The following is a 17,485-nucleotide window of genomic DNA, read 5'->3' as shown; positions in this document are numbered from 1 at the left end:
TTGCCATGAGTTACAAACACATTGCTGTACATAAGGAGACATTATATGGTCTACTTCCAGAGTGCTGCTTTTGGCATTTATTTAGCTCATTTTATTCTGAAAAAAGATTCTAAAATATATGTCACAGATCTTTAAAAGCCTGTTGATGGACATTAAATGTGCATTTAAACTGATTAAAGCACACATTTTCTTAATGACTTGGGCTGTTATCCAGAGTGTCCCAGTCTAGGTAATAGTGCTTGCAAAGCTACAGTAGAGAATCAAACCTTAAATGTTGAAGAACATTTATTTCCTTAATAGAATTTCCAGTCACAGTGTTGGCGTACCAGGCTTGACAAGGAATTTTCCAAAATGTGTTTGAGTTTTAAATTCTCATATTCTTGTAATGGTATTAGAGACTCATTTGAGAAGCTAAAGGTTAAATGCAAATAACTCCGTGCAGTTTGAAGTGCTTCTGCTGAAACGATTTAATAATCATCAATAATATTAGCCTTATAATTAAATAAAATGGAAAGTGTAGGTATAAAAGATCAAGGGGTCAACCCTACCCATACAGTAGGGTCTCACTTATCCAACATAAACGGGCAGGCAGAACATTGGATAAGAGAAAATGTTGGCTAATAAGGAGGGATTAAGGAAAAGCCTATTAAATGTCAAATTAAGTTATGATTTGACAAATTAAGCACCAAAACATCATGTTTTACAACAAATTGACAGAAAAAGAAGTTCAATACATGGTAACGTTATGCATTAATTACTGTATTTATGAATTTAGCACCAAAACATCACAATGCATTGAAACAGCTGGGGATCTGGAAGGCTGACTGCATTGGATAATACAGAACATTGGATGAGCAAAGGTCGGATAAGCGAGACTCTACTGTACTTACTTGGAAGTAAAGCCCATTGAACACATCACCCAAGCTGACATGTAAAAAGTTGAATTGTCGGGTTCAAATCCTTATGGAATCATAGAATCAGAGTTGGACTAGACCTTGTGGGCCATCCAGTCCAACCCCCTACCAAGAAGCAGGAAAATTGCATGCAAAGCACCCCTGACAGATGGCCATCCAGCCTCTGTTTAAAGCCTCCAAAGAAGGAGCCTCCGCCACACTCTGGGCAGAGAGTTCCACTGCTGAACAGCTCTCACAGTCAGGAAGTTCTTCCTAATGTTCAGATGGAATCTCCTTTCTTGTAGTTTGAAGCCATTGTTCCGAATCGTAGTATCCAGGGCAGCAGAAAACAAGCTTGATCCCTCCTCCCTATGATCCTTTTAACATATTTATACATGGCTATCATTTCTCTGCTCAGTCTTCTCTTTTTCAGCCAGACATGCCCTTAGTAAATCATTAATTTTATTCATTGCCAAAACATTGTCTCTTGCAACTTGAGCCACATAGAGTTTCCAAAGTAAGAACTGGAATGTTCTCTTTTTAATTGTGTAAAAAATGAAATGACAACGTTTGTTGCTTGTTATCAGGTTTTCTACACAACCAATAAAGATACAGGAGTCACTCTTAGTGTTTTTGTCCAGCAACCCAATGTATTACCTTTAAAATCAAGGGAAATAAGAAAGTCTAAGGTACTTTCTCACACGGAAAAAAACTAGTATAAATAATCAAGACCATTTTCAAGAAAAGTAAATTTTCTGTTGAATCAGTATATTTTGGACTCACACAGATTAAAGAAAAGTTTGTCCCAACATGGTGATGTATTTATTTGTAAAAAAAAAACAAACCCCAAACTTGCTCATTTTTTGTGTGCTAGAAATCAAATGTACCAGAGGCTTCACAGCATACTAACATACTTAGCTTTGGGGTTGGAAACCAGAGATAATGGACACAGAAGATTTTGTTCAAAGTACTGTAACTTTCACATGAAGCAACAGCACAACAGACTGCATCAACGTCTAATCTCCTGGCCTTACAGCAAAGATATGTTTCTGCTCTGGAGAGTCCGCAATGTTATGAAGGGCCTACTTTAATCAAAAATCCATTGAATTACAGTAGGAAAAAAAAATCCAATTTGCCTCACATTTGGAAATGTATCGGCATTAAATGATCCACAGTGATATTTTAAAAAGGGTTTTGGAATGATAAAAGGAACTTCTGGGATATAATTATGTTACATGGAAAGCATGTAGAAAGAAATTACTTCTTATTGAACACGAATGTCCCTGGGAGGTAGCTGCAATTTCCTTCAAAATAAACCACAGCAACATTAGAAATTGCATTGGCACAGAACCTAATGGCCAGACAAATAAGGTTTAGATTCGCATTGCTTCCAGAGAGATTTTACAGATGCAGATGTACTCATTTCTGACTGAGGGAAGAGGTTCTGTTATACATCCACCTTATGTATATAATCCATATGATGATCAGGGTGATTTTGGCATTTGAAGAAAAACTACAGTGATAGCTTTCCTTTCAAAACTGATAGTAACTTTTGATGTAGCTAACTTTACTAACAAGTGTGCATGGTTAAACCTTGTTTCTGCCTGTGTGTATTTTGGGGAAGGATGGGATTGTTGAGAAAGTACATTCTTGGTTGCAGCAATCCCACATGTGAAAATGGCATACTTCATGATTTTCCTTTTGGCTTGCAAGACATTTCTTCCTGGCTGGTAAGATATTTCCTGCTCCTTTCAACAAAAGGTTCTTACATTTGTGCAATTGCTAAATAAATGCCTCTACAAAACAACAATGCAAATCTACAATACTTGTTTCATGAACTTGTATTAGAAGCACTGGGATGGGACTGCATCTTCTGTATTTGCTTGACACAAAGACACCCATCAGGGGCAATTTTTTAAATCCAGCATTGCAATTGTAAAGTGTCAGTAATGATGATGATGATGATGATGATGATGATGATGATGGTGATAACTACTCAGAGACTTCCAAATTCAGACTGACAGGGAGTTTTGGAGAACAATACTCCTGATCTCACGATTATGGAAAAAACAAAGTATGGATCATCGATGTTGCTATCCCAGGTCACAGCAGCATTAACAAGAAGCAACTCATAAGTTTACACAATATGAGGATTTAAAGATTGAACTGCAAAGACTCTGGCACAAGCCAGTAAAGGTGGACCCGGTGGTGATCAGCACACTGGGTGCAGTACCTAAAGACCTTGGCCTGCATGTAAAAACAATCGGCACTGACAAAATTACCATCTGTCAACTGCAAAAGCTCACCCTATTTGGATCTGCATGCATTATTCACCAATACATCATACAGTCCTTGACACTTGGGAAGTGTTTGATGTGTGATCGAACACAAAAGCCAGCATAGTGATCTTGTTTGCTGTGTACTAGTCTTGATATGTATATAACAACAACAACAACAACAACAACAACAAATCACACAGTCCTAAATGCTTGGGAAGTGTTCAACTTGTGATTTTGGGATGTGACATCCAGCATTTATATATCGTCTACCATGTCATACTGTGTTTTTGTGTCAGAATAATAATAATAATAATAATAATAATAATAATAAATCAAAGGAGGATAGAGTTATACTGCCCACCTGAAAGCATGGCTTCAAACTCCTGAGGCATCATAGTAGCACAATGCTGTGGCTGTATAATTTTGCCTGTCATCATGACAGTAAATAGCCACTACCTCCCGTTGTGAGAATGCCTCAGACTTGTGTGTAGTAATTACTTCATTCTTATGCTGAATGCAAGAACTTTTGTGGGTGCTTGCAAATTCTTGGCAAGCAGGCTTGGTGTGCCACTGTTGTTGAAAACAATAAGAGGGAAGATATTCTTTATATCCCTAATGAGTGTGTGAGAGAGCATAGTATACATCAGTTTCACCAAAAATGTATGCAAGAAGACGTTGTGGTTTGTCAATAAAATTGCCCAACTTTTTTCCATCTCATTTTTTTTATCCTTCCTGATAGAGAACAAATTGTTACTTTGTTTAAAGTTACAAAAACTGCATTATATCATGGTCGGGGACATTAATTTTAACTGGGGCCCCACTCTCATTCCACAGATATGGTATCCATTGGGGTTTGATTCCTGAATTTTAAAAAGATGCCAAAAATCTATGGATGCTTCTATTATATACAATGGCATAATAAATGCCCCTTATATTAAATGGCAAATTTGAGATTAACCTCTATTTAATATTTTCAAGCTCTGAACGGTTGAATCTGGAGATGCAGAATCTGGATAGTCAGAAGGCCAACGTTATAGCATTGCATTCCACTTTCACTCCAATAGCAGTGGCCTTGTAGTCTGGTGTGACCCTGGGGCACTCTGTCCAAGATAAATAGATTGCTTAAGCAGAAGAAACAAACAAATAAAGAACAACAAAAAGCAGGGGTCCAAGGTGAAATTGTGATCCACTGCTCCCTTTCAGAATCTTAGACCTTAATGAAACTAATTGTCATTGAAACTGGCAGACTGCTGGAAACAAAAAAAAGGCAATACTTTTTTGTCTTTACATAACTCAGTTAATGCATTGAATTTGCTACCACATAATAAAAGTGGGCTACTATACAGTGGAAAGCTATATACAATGTCTTTAAAAATCCAAGCACGAGATTCCTCATTTCATTTCGCCTGTATTTCAATTTCAGTTGAAATACAGGAGAGTGACCACCCAAACCATTTTTGTAAGTCTTCACCTACAGTTTGTTTACACGATGCACTTTCCCCTACCCCTATCCTTAATGAAGCCCATGCCCCACCACCCCCCCGTCTCTGACTCCTCCATTACAAATACACTTTTTACTTCCTATCTCGCCCAGGGTTTTAATGTTTTTAGTGTTTTTAGCATTTTATCTTGCACATTTGGCCCACTCTTTGTGACCGTTTTTATTATGTTTTATTATGTTTTTGCATTGTTTTATTTTGATGTATTATGTATTTTGTTGTATTTATTTTCTATTGTTTTGCATATTTTGTTGTATTATATCTGGGCTCAGCCTCATGTCAGCCGCCCCGAGTCCCCATTGGGGAGATGGTGGCGGGTACAAATAAAGTTTATTATTATTATTATTAATAATAATAATAATAATAATTTTAGGAAAAAAAATTACAGTTGTCTTCTAATAATGAGTTCAGGCTTTTAGTACTGGGGATTGTGGGATTGTGTAGCCACAGTAGGATGACCCCATGAAAGTGCGGGTGGAGAGCCCCTATTTTTTATATAAATTTTATTGGGGGTTTCCTTTGTATACATATAGATTAAATAAAAAAGGGAAGCCATGTCATAGGAAATGGGTTTAGGTAGGCTTTGGGTAGGGTAGAGTAGATAGGGACTGGGGATTACTAGACTTGGGTCTTAGAAAAGTAGAGAGGGGGAAGGGAAAATAAGGGAGGGGAAAGTTTGTATTCTCCCAATCTTATTCTTCATGATTACCTAATAAACATCAATCTTTTTCTTTTCAAAATGTGCTTCTCCCCCCCTTTCATTGGGACTGTATTCCTTGTACTTATCTAATTGGATTATAGTATTATCATTCTTTACTCTACATTCATATAGTCTTTAAATAGTTGCCAAACTGTTATTTTCTTTGGTCTTCCTGAATTTTTCATCAGTAGTTGAGTTAATTTATCCATATCCATAATTTCCATGGCTTTGGTTAACCATTGGTCTTTTGTTGGTATTTCTTTTTCTCTCCAGTTTCTTGCATATACATATAATTAAAAAGGATATCTTTATTTGTGTCCATCTCTATGTCCATATCTGTTAGTATTAATATAAAGTATTCTGGTTTCATTTGGATTTTAATTTTAAGCATCTTCTGGGATATTTCCTGGATCTCCTTTCAATAGTTCCTAGCTTTTCCACAAGTCGATCACATATGGTAAAATATACCTTCTTGGGTTTCACACTTCCAGGATTTGTTCTGACTATTTTTTATAGATGTTTCTTGATTTTTGTGGTGTTATGTACCACCCCTATTTTTGATAGTTGTTTGAAATTGTGAATTTCAGCAGATGGCTTGAATGACAAACTATATTTGCTGTGCTCTTTAACACAACTATTACAGACATAGGGACCATGTGTAATCTTTTGTGTAGCTTAAGCCACAGTGAAGCCACTGAGAAAAAATAGGGAAGTGTCACCTAAGAGATGCCCAAGGAATACCAACACCAAACTCAGAATGTGCATCAGGGTCAAAACTCTCAATAGCAACCAAATAATAACTGAACATAGCCAATAGCTATGGAACGTTTTTCAGTTTGATGAGATGGGGAGGGAAACAGGTGGCATCAGAGCTTGGGAAAGTTAAATTTGATTACAACTCCCAGAATTCGCCAGGCATTTTGGACATTGAGGCTAGACTAGCTGAGGGATTCTGGGAGTTGTGGTTTAAAAATAGTCCATGCCTTGCGGGACTTATCTGCTTTCTGCAGGGCATGTAAGACATACCTGTTTCGACAGGCCTTTGATTTTTGATATTGCTGTTTTTAAATTGTTTTAAATTGTTTTTAAATTGTGTTAGATTTTAGCCATTCTTGTAAGCCGCTCTGAGCCCCAGGGGAGTGGCGGCATATAAGTTCGAATAATAAATAATAATAAAAATAGAAACTTTTCCTAGTTTAGGCTGGAGTGGAATATTCTGAATAGGTCATGGCTGCCTTTCATTATACACACAAATACAAGGTCTCACTTGTGTATGGACTGTTTTTGTGATTTTCCCAACATTTTGTAAGAAACAATGGATCTTCAATACCATCTGAATCTATATATATTATAATCTAAGGTGGGTGGAGAAATCCTCCCAATTCTCATAACCACAACATTAGTATTATTTTTCCCTATGGAAACAAAGTTGATAATCTTTGTAAAAGCCACAAATCTAACATCTGTTGCTCATCAGTTTCAGTCAAATATCTCTAACAACAGAAGTATAAATATCCAGCTGTTAACATTCATCATGTTTGCAACCCTGAGTGCAAAGAATAAAGAAACCTCCAAAGACATATAGTTATTTCTGAAGGTTCTGAAGTATTTTCAAAAGTAACTGAAGCAGTTTTATCTGCTTAGAATACAACACAGAAGAATGCTGGACATCTCTGACCTTTCATTCGCAAGAGGAGACCCAAACCCAGAGGGTATTTTGTGAGTGTTAACTATTCACTTCTATTTTTCTTTTGAACAGTTTCTTTGATCAGGTGCTTCTGCTCTGAAAACAAAGCAAGCATTTAGCAAACACTGAACCATGCTGTTTTTCATTACAAGAAACAATTATGTACAACTAGAATGCTGATTTGTTTGCTGCAATTGCTTGTGTAGAAACCATCTTAAAGATTTTCTGTAAAAAAAGAAAACAAGAAAGAAAACTGTTAGGGAAATGATTAAAACAGCACAATTATGTGTGATGGAGAACTGTTGTGATCAATGGGTCTTTCCCAAGGACATAAGTTACCACCAAATGTTTCTGTTTGCCTGTTGTGATAAATATTGTAAGAAAAAGAGGACCACCGCTTTGCCCCATGGAGTGGTGAAATGCTAATCAGAAAGGAAATTTATGGCTTGGTGTATTGATTTGAGAATTGGACTATGACTGTGGAGACCAGGGTTTGAATTTCCATTAGGAAAAAATCATAAATTGGAAATGACTTGAAGGCACACTACAACAATCAAAGTGTTGTGGAAAGGAGTTAAGTAGAGTGGCTCTAGAGACCTCATGACATTGAAGAGAGGCAGCGAGCAGATTCGTCACGCAGTGTGGCACACCCATGGGGCAATGGGGGGAAATCATTGCCCAGCACTGCAGATCGACCACTGCACTCCTTACTTCATCTCACGGAGGGGGGGGGGGGGAGCATCGCCACCTGGCTACCCTCCTTTCTTCTTTATGGAAACACTGGAAACCTCCCATGTTTCCAAGGAAGCCTCCAAGCCTCAGAGCAGATTACAGCGGAATAACAATGACAAACAAATACACAGAACAAAGGTAAAGGCTTCCCCTTTCACCTCTGGCTTTCTGGAGGTGGTGCTCAACTCTGTCCATGAGGAGGTGCTCTTGTTCCATTTCCAAGATGAGGAGTCTGTTGTCCGTAGACACCTTCCAGTCTTGTTGTCATCATGGCTGCATCAGTGCCTTTATTATCTTCCCATTGAAGTGGGAAGTAGTGCTTTCAAACAGTCAAACAGTATTTCTTTCAAAAGTTTAAAAAGCTTAAACCATCAGTCCAATTAAATCACTACTTTTATAACCAAAATTTAAAATATACCAAGTGAACTACATAGTGCATATTTGTTTCAAGAAGCACAACTAACTACATGTTCCTTTACTCTGATCAGGCCTTTTTAAGCAGTAAGATCTTTACTTGCTGATGAAAGACAGCAGAAAGTGGACCAAACAAACCTCTTTGGGGAGGGAGTTCCATAGACTAGAAACAGCAGCCCATAAGATTGTCTCTCATGTACTTACTAGTCAAACCTGGGAGAGTAGTGGGGTGTAGAAAAAAAAAACTCCATTAAAATTTATTTATTTATTTTACAGTATTTATATTCCACCCTTCTACCCTGCAGAAGACTCAGGGCGCATTACAATGCACATATACATGGCAAACATTCAATGCCATTAGACATACAACATCTATAGACAGACACAGAGGGAATCTAACGTTCCAGCTTTTCCAGCTTCATGAGGATATGCTTGATTCCAGCCATAGGGGGAGCTGCCACTTCACTGTCCACTTATGACATCGAGTCCTTTGATGGAGTGCTTCCTCATTCTTCCACACATAAAGCTATACCTAAATTTCCTACTTGACAGATTCAACTGTCTTTTGGGCTGCATAGGTCAACAGCAAGCCAGACTATTAATGGTTGGGAGCTCACTCCGACCTGGGCTGGCTTCGAACTCATGACCTGTTGGTCAGTAGTGATTTAATGCAGCTGGCTACTAACTAGCTGCGCCACAGCCCCATCTTGAGCAGACTCACATGGACTTTTAGATATACTGGGCCGAAACCATATTAGCCTTTATAGGTAACCCCCCCCCCCCCCCAGCTCTTTCAATTGTGCCTGGATTGCATCAAACAACTTCAATATGCTGTGAGAAAATGCTATTTTCTGTTTTGTGGATTATTCTTAGCCAGGGTCACCTCAGTCTTTAACTTGGATTTCCGCAAATCCAGTCCTATGTTCCCAGGTGAACATGTGAGTAGATTAAACTGGAGGCAGATCTGGTTGTTCACCTGAGAGGAACAATCTTCCTGTTCCCCAGTCCATTAAAAAAATAATTGTTCCCTCCTCCCCCCCCCCCTCCAAATTGGCTTTTTTTCATGATGTCCTTTGCACAGCAGGATGAACATTTGCTGCATCCTAAAAGTGAGTGGGAGGGAGGGGGGTAGGAAGCAGGTGCCCTTTTGTCAAATGAACCATTTACTTTGGGGGTGGGGACTGAGAAGCAGACAGGAAGGGGCAAACTGAATTTCCATTCCTTCAGCTGGAGGATTACTCCACACTCAATCTGTATTGGACCCCATGGAGAGCAAAGCAATATACCACACATTCACAGCAGGCAATGGAACAGCATCTGCTGAACTGCTTCAAATTCACTTGAGCCTCCCTAAGAAAAAGACCTTATGGGCTTTTTTTCTTCATCTGATATGATCCTTAAGGCTTTATTATTCATTTATTATCCCTGTGCAGATCCCAAAATGTACTGGTGTTTTTGTGTGAAATATGTGTGATTTTTATATTGTTGCATGAAATAGTTTTCACAATGCTAAACCAAATGGAGTATTCTTTTACTCAATGACTCTTCCGTAACCCAGAGACTGCCGATGTCATTATCCCCAGCCAATACCAACATACTCTTAATAGAAATTGTGTTCCAACACATCCAGAAGATAACAGATTGGAGAAGAGTGTACTGCCTAATCATATTGTCACTTTCATTGCTGCTAATACAGTTTACTTTCTTGTGAGCTGCAAGGATATGATGTGAGCAAATTAGTTAGCCAGTCAACTCTATAATGTGCCACTACAGAAAATTTTTTTTATTTATTTTTATTTATTTGGTATGCTTGTATACCGCTAATATCTCAGCCTGTGCGGCGACTCATTGCGGTTTACAACATGTTAAAATATACAATGTTAAAAAATACAATTCACTTGAGCATATAAAAATTAAAATTAAGAATACATACAAAAAACATACGCAGTATTGGGCCACCAATACAGATCGGGACATCTCATAGTTAAAATCGTCATCCAATTCGTTGTCTTGATTGCTAATCCATGGTCAGATAGAACATCACGACGAAGGTCAATTGAAGACTTGCTCAAACATCCAGGTTTTTAGTTTTTTCCTAAATGCCATTAGCGAGGTCGCTGATCTTAATTCAGTAGGGAGGGCATTCCAAAGCCGGGGGGCCACCGCAGAAAAGGCCCTATCTCTCGTTCCCACGAGCCGCACCTGTGAAGCAGGTGGGATAGAGAGAAGGGCTTCTCCTGAAGATCTAAGGGTCCTGGTGGGCTGATAGGCCGAGATACGTTCGGATAGGTATGTAGGGCCAGAACCGTTTAGGGCTTTAAAGGTCAAAACCAGCACTTTGAATTGGGCTCGGTAGCTAATCGGAAGCCAGTGAAGCTGGTATAGCAGAGGAGTTGTGTGCTCCCTGCGCCCAGCCCCTGTTAATACCATGGCTGCCGCCCGTTGGACTAGTTGGAGCTTCCGGGCCGTCTTCAAAGGCAACCCCACGTAGAGAGCGTTGCAGTAATCAAGACGGGATGTAACCAGAGCGTGGACTACCGTGGCCAAGTCAGACTTCCCAAGGTACGGTCGCAGTTGGCGCACGAGTCTTAACTGTGCGAATGCTCCCCTGGTCACCGCCGAAACCTGGGGCTCCAGGCTCAGCGATGAGTCCAGGATCACACCCAAACTGCGAACCTGTGTCTTCAGGGGGAGTGCGACCCCGTCTAACACAGGCTGTAACCCTATACCCTGTTCGGCCTTGCGACTGACCAGGAGCACCTCTGTCTTGTCTGGATTCAATTTCAATTTGTTCGCCCCCATCCAGACCGTCACAGCGGCCAAGCACCGGTTCAGGACCTCGACAGCCTCCTTAGTAGCGGGTGGGAAGGAGTGACAGAGCTGGACATCATCTGCGTACAGATGACACCGCACCCCGAAACTCCGGATGATCTCGCCCAGCGGCTTCATGTAGATGTTGAACAACATGGGGGACAGTATTGAACCCTGAGGAACCCCACAAAACAAAGGTTGTGGGGTAGAACAGGAGTCCCCCAGTGACACCTTCTGAGACCGACCTACGAGGAATGACCGGAGCCACTGCAGAGCAGTACCTCCGAGACCCATTCCCGCGAGGCGTCCCAGAAGGATACCGTGGTCGACGGTATCGAAGGCCGCTGAGAGGTCGAGTAGCACCAACAGGGACACACTCCCCCTGTCGAGCTCCCGACGGAGATCATCCACTAAGGCGACCAAGGCTGTCTCGGTACCATGTCCCGGCCTAAAGCCAGACTGTGCCGGATCTAGATAATCCGTGTCTACCAAGAATGCCTGGAGTTGTGAGGCCACCACACGTTCCATGACTTTGCCCAAAAAGGGAAGATTGGAAACAGGCCGATAGTTTACCAATTGAGTGGGGTCCAGTGATGGCTTCTTCAACAGCGGTTTTATTACAGCTTGCTTTAAGCTGGCTGGAAAAATGCCTTCCCGAAGGGAGGCATTAACCACCACCTTAACCCACTCGGCCAATCCCCCTCTGGCCTCCTTTAGAAGCCAGGATGGGCAGGGGTCTAGGATGCATGTGGTAGCTCTCATTCCTCCAAGCACCTTGTCCACATCCTCGGATTGAACCAATTGAAATGAATCCATCAAAATCGGACAAGCAGATGCTCGTGTTACATCCTCAGAGACTGCCGTTAATGCGGCGTCCAGTCCAGAGCGGATCAAGGCGACTTTGTCTGCAAAGAACCGAGCAAAAGCTTCACAGCGAGCAGCCGAGTCATCAGGGCACCCATCCTGAGTGGTGGGTTTTAAAAGGCCTCTGACAACTCGGAACAGTTCAGCCGGACGGTTCTTTGCAGACGCAATAGTGGCCGCGAAGAAAGTTTTCTTAGCGGCTCTTATTGCCGCGGCATATGACCTTAAAAAGGCCACAAACCGTGTTCGGTTTGACTCGCTCGGATCCGAACGCCACACGCTCTCTAGTTCCCTCTTCTTTCGCTTCAACACCGCCAGCTCCTCAGTAAACCAAGGGGCCGGTTTAGATCGGCTACTTGAGAGGGGACGTTCTGGAGCGATCGTGTCTATTGCCCTAGTCATCTCCCCATTCCAGAGAGCGACCAGGGCATCAACAGGATCACCAACCGCGGTGGCGGGAAAATCCCCAAGAGCCGTCAGGAATCCTTCCGGATCCATAAGCCTCCTGGGGCGGACCAATTTAATAGGTCCTCCACCTCTGCGGAGGTTAGGGGGTGCAGTAAGTCTAAAGCTGACCAGGAAGTGGTCGGTCCATGGCAACGGAGAGATGGATAACTCCTCAACACCGCCACCTTCCTCCCATCCCTGACAGAAAACCAAGTCCAATGTATGTCCAGCACTGTGGGTGGGGCCAGATACTTGTTGGGACAGACCCATGGTCGCCATGGTAGACATGAAGTCCTGAGCCGCTCCCGTTAGGGCAGCCTCAGCATGGACATTGAAGTCCCCCAGCACAAGCAGCCGCTGGGACTCCAATGCCAGGTCCGAGACTACCCCCGCTAGCTCAGGTAGGGAGACTGTAGTGCAGCGAGGTGGACGGTACACTAACAGAATCCCTAATCTGTCCCGGTCACCCACCCTCAGGTGGACGCATTCAAAATTTGTTGACTGCGGGATGGGGGTCCTGGTCAGAGGAATAGAATCTCTATAGACTACTGCAACCCCGCCTCCCCGCCCTCCGGATCTCGGTTGATGCTGCACAGAGAACCCGGGTGGACAAAGCTGGGTCAGATTTACACCTCCAGCTTCGTCCAGCCAGGTCTCCGTGATGCACGCCAGATCTGCCCGCTCATCCAAGATTAAATCCTGGATGACAGTTGTTTTGCCGTTGACAGATCTGGCGTTCAACAGCACCACTTTCAATCCCGAGGGACCGCCATCCTGGTTACACCTACTTACCGTATCAGGAGACCGATTTGGGATTACTAAAGTTGTTCCGCGTTCCCTAGGCCGAATTAAAGGTCTCCTTTTCCCGTATCTCCCCTTCCCCACCACGACTTCTATGGGGGCTCCTCGGTTAACGGAAGCCTCTCCCTCCTCCATGACGCTTTTGGTGCTTATATTAATAAGAAAAGAAACAAGTCTCGTGCTACAAGTAAAATGTCTGAGCTCAGCAACCCATACTTAGCTTTGATATTCTGGAAAACTGAATGAGCATTTGAACCTGAAAGGATAACTAAAGGTATCTAATGACACTTTTCAAAACAACACAGAGAGCACACTGTTCGTTGTTGCCGAGGGTAATCAGTACTGAATACATTTTTGACAAGATTTGTTTCTCTTCCTCTGCGGCTAAGAGAATGTAACTTGCCCAAGGTCACCCAGTGGGTTTCCATGGCACGGCTGAGCAGAGATTCAAACCCTGGCCTTCAGAGTCACAATCCAGTGCTCAGATCTCTATACTATACTGTTCCCATCCTTTACTTAATGAATTTGTATGATTTTTCACTCTGTGTGGCCAGCTGACCACCTCTTTGGCATGCCCACCTGTTCTTGTCTGTCACACATTCCAGAGATCCACCACAAGGACTCTGGAATGTGCTCTCCTATAAAGGGAAATGGCAATAAATCGCATGTCACCCAGTGTGGGACAACATGTGGTTCTGCCTCTTGTGACTTCTGCCAGAAAGCTATAAAATCAAGCTTTGGGTTAGAGAATACCTGCATCTACTTTTACATATGTGCCATATGTTAAAAAAGGAAACTGTGCAGTAGCATGAAGTCCAGAATCTTGTTGCCATCTGAAGGAGGCCATGGCAGCATGAGGAAAAGGTTTCAGGTGCAATTGTATCACCATGGATTGCAGGATGTATAGCTTTCCTTCAGCCCCAGCTAGCCATGCTCATCGTGTCAGTCATCCTAGTGAAACTGTGTCTAAACAAGCGCCCTTAGAGCTATTTAGAAAGGGACTGCTATTGTGTCATTTGCTCTGTGCTGAAATTTCCATTGGTGAAATTTATTAAGGAGTTCAAAAGAATTAATTAATAATTATTAACAATAATTATGGGGACCTCAAGGCAAATCTGTTACAGGGTTTCTTTTTGGGGGTGGGGGTGGGGGTGGGGGTGGGGGGAGAGAAGCCTTGTTTTGCTCTGCAGTGGGCGTGTGGCTCATTTATGATCATCCAGTGGACTTCCATGGCTGATTGGAGAGATAGTAGCATCAAGCAGCGTTAATACTAAAGTGTAGATGTATCCTTAATCCATCAAAGTTGAATTTGCAGTCCAGTTAGTTAGCATTATAGAACAGAAAATCTCACATATATTTCTTTCTCTTCCTACAAATAGGAATATAGCAAGAAGATATTAAATAACTGACCATTTGCTGCCAGAATCTCCTGCTTTAGGTAACTTCCTCCCTTTGCCTAATGGCAGAATCAGCACTGAATGTTCCAAATATTCCCATTAGGGAAGTTTGCCATGAAGCATGTGAGCTTATAGACTTTGGTAACTCTTCCATCTGGCCTCTTGATACAGAGGAAAATAAGGTCATGCAGATTCCTCTTCCACAGTGTTTTGCACAGAGCCTTTTGATGGCAAAAGAAAAAGGAGTCATTTCCAGTGGCCAGCAAAGGACCACCCACACAGCCTCCAAACACATAGGCCACTGACTGATGTGTTTAATGAGTACACAGTAAATTTCTAAGCCTTACAGTTATGTGGGCAGGTCTCTGAAAAGACTCCTGTGTTAACAGTCTTTTGCAAATACTCCTCTTCTCAGCTTGGTCCTTCAGAGGGGAAAAGAAAGAAAAACATTTTAGGGTGTTGGTATAGAAATGAAAATGAATGAGTAAAAGAGGAACTGAGGACAGAAGTGCCCGGATTTGTTTTTTTTTTTTTTTAAGCTGTAAACAAAAGCACCATGGCGCTCTTAGACTGCATTAATGGCATTTCTTCCCTCAGTGTTTTCAACTTCCTGAAATGCTTACTGGCCTAGGCATTTGTCCAATGTAATTCCAATTTCTCGATTTTTAGGTGAAGGGGTGCTGTGTAAACTCTGTGGAGAATCTACCAATCGACCAATGCTTGTAATCACTTTGTCTCTTTAGCTTTTGCACTCTTAATCTGGAAAGGTAATTATTTTGATTCCTGACACATCTGAAGGGTTTTGCTATCAGGGAAATAGCATTTAGGTCCCAGAATGCACTCTTGTGTAAACAAACATCACTATAAATGTGAGCCATGGGAAAGATATTAACAGGTAAAGTGTAATGCTGCTTTTCAATTTCGGAGAGCCACTCAACTTGGATCAAATTTATAGAATACCAACATAAAATAACCCTTGTTGGAAGTCACCATGGTAGAATTAGAAATAGCTACATTTCTGGTATATTTCCTGCCAATTACGAATGTTCCAAAGAACTCTGAAACCTCTCCAAAATAAACTTGGACACTTCACTGCAAGATGCTTGACACCACTCCCTTCAACACACTGGATTATGCACAGAGATTTATATTAGTGGAACCCAGAGGTTGACTTCAGAATAAACAGCTTGGTTCAGAAACTCAGTTTGAGTTATCGACATTCATTAGTTTACAAGAGTAGAAGCACAGTATAGTAAGTCAAATGAACATTTTCGGCGGAGAGAAAATGAGATTATGCATTTATCTTCTTGTTTTCCCATTGCACGCACTGCTGTGAAAAGCTATCTTGCCTCATTAACAAAATTGTCCATTTCTTCCCGTGTCTCTCATTCTGGCACTTTTGATTATCTTCTTTGGCCATTTCCCCTCTTTCTTTCACATTGACTCTATCCATTAACCTTGGCACCATTATCTTCCCCTCTCCTCTCCTCTCCTCCCCTTCCATTCCCCTTGCTTCTCAGTCTGTCTTTGCTTTCATCTTTCACCCCAGTGTGTCTCTTGGATTATGCTTCTCCGCTTTTTTTCCTCCATTGCTCAACCTGCTATTTTCCTCACTCACTTTGTCTTGGTGTCTTTGATTTCTACTATTAATCTTGCCCTGTCTCTGGTGGCAAGTCAAACAGCTAAGAAACATTGCAATTGAGAACAAACTTCCTCTTGCAGACATATGGAATCTTTATAGGCATCAGAGTAGCATATACCTAAAGGTATTATGTCCACAGATTATCTCTTCAAAGATACTGTTGCCATAGTGACTGCCTTCTTTCTGGAATAAGAGGCATCATATAGGAGAGGTGCATTTTACATAGGTAGCATGGGAAGTAATATAATATTGTTATCCATGAGTATTTACTCTGGGGACTTAAAAGGGTAAAAGAAAGCAAACTTAATGCAATATAACAATTAAGAGCAAAATTACTATTAGTATAAATAGTCATTTCTAGTTCTTCCTCCCTCCAAACCACCTCTAATGGCAGTTTATAAGCATTTTAGCAGGATTTCTTTTAGTTTATGTCATCTCATCAATCCCATTGAGGTTTTTTCCTCAAAAAATATCAGGAAATAATAAGATTGTAGCAAATTATTAATTTTTTCATTATCAGAATGGTATTGTAATAATGATTGATTTTGAAAAATAACTATCCAGATTTTGCTTAGGTGCTCTACACCATACACCATTAGGAATGAGAAATAAAATGAGGATTTGTCCACCCTCAACTCCTTGCTGCCCAAAATGGCATTATGAGTGGGGAAGGATGAGGAAAGCTTGGATCAGATTTTAAGTACCCACCAGTCACATTATTCCTTGGATCCTGAAATTTCCTTCACAGGAATGGAGAAGCTCAAATAGGATAACGTCAAACTACACAAGTGCCATACACTGATATCTTGAGTGGAGTCTTGTTTTCTGGGGTAAAAATAGGGAACTTTTATATTGACAATAACTGTCCAAATAATAATTAAAGTAGTAGTTCTCAACCTGTGGGTCCCCAGATGTTTTGTCCTTCAACTTCCAGAAATCCTAACAGCTGGTAAACTGGCTGGGATTTCTGGGAGTTGTAGGCCAAAACACCTGGAGATCCACAGGTTGAGAACCACTTCTTTAAAGGATGAAACTAATACTGACAGGAGAAATGGCAGGCCTTTTGTTCTGAGATTAGAAAGCCAGTGTGTAATGACTAGTGTTGAAGATGAGTGATCTTGGCCCAGAGCCTTTAGGCCTGATCTCCTTATGGTCAATCAGAAGCAGCTGCCCAGAGTTATAAAGCACTAGAAAATAGTACTTCTTGGAAGACCACCCTCCATACTTAGACTGAGATTAAGGTGACGGGTTTTAGGCCTTTAGCTTGGAGTAGGTTGTCACGACACATCAGTTCCCTATTGATGATCGTTCTCATTAGA

The sequence above is a fragment of the Anolis sagrei genome, chromosome 2 (assembly GCF_037176765.1).
Source record: "Anolis sagrei isolate rAnoSag1 chromosome 2, rAnoSag1.mat, whole genome shotgun sequence".
In the NCBI taxonomy this organism is placed as follows: Eukaryota; Metazoa; Chordata; class Lepidosauria; order Squamata; family Dactyloidae; genus Anolis; species Anolis sagrei.
This window is presented reverse-complemented; position numbering follows the sequence as displayed.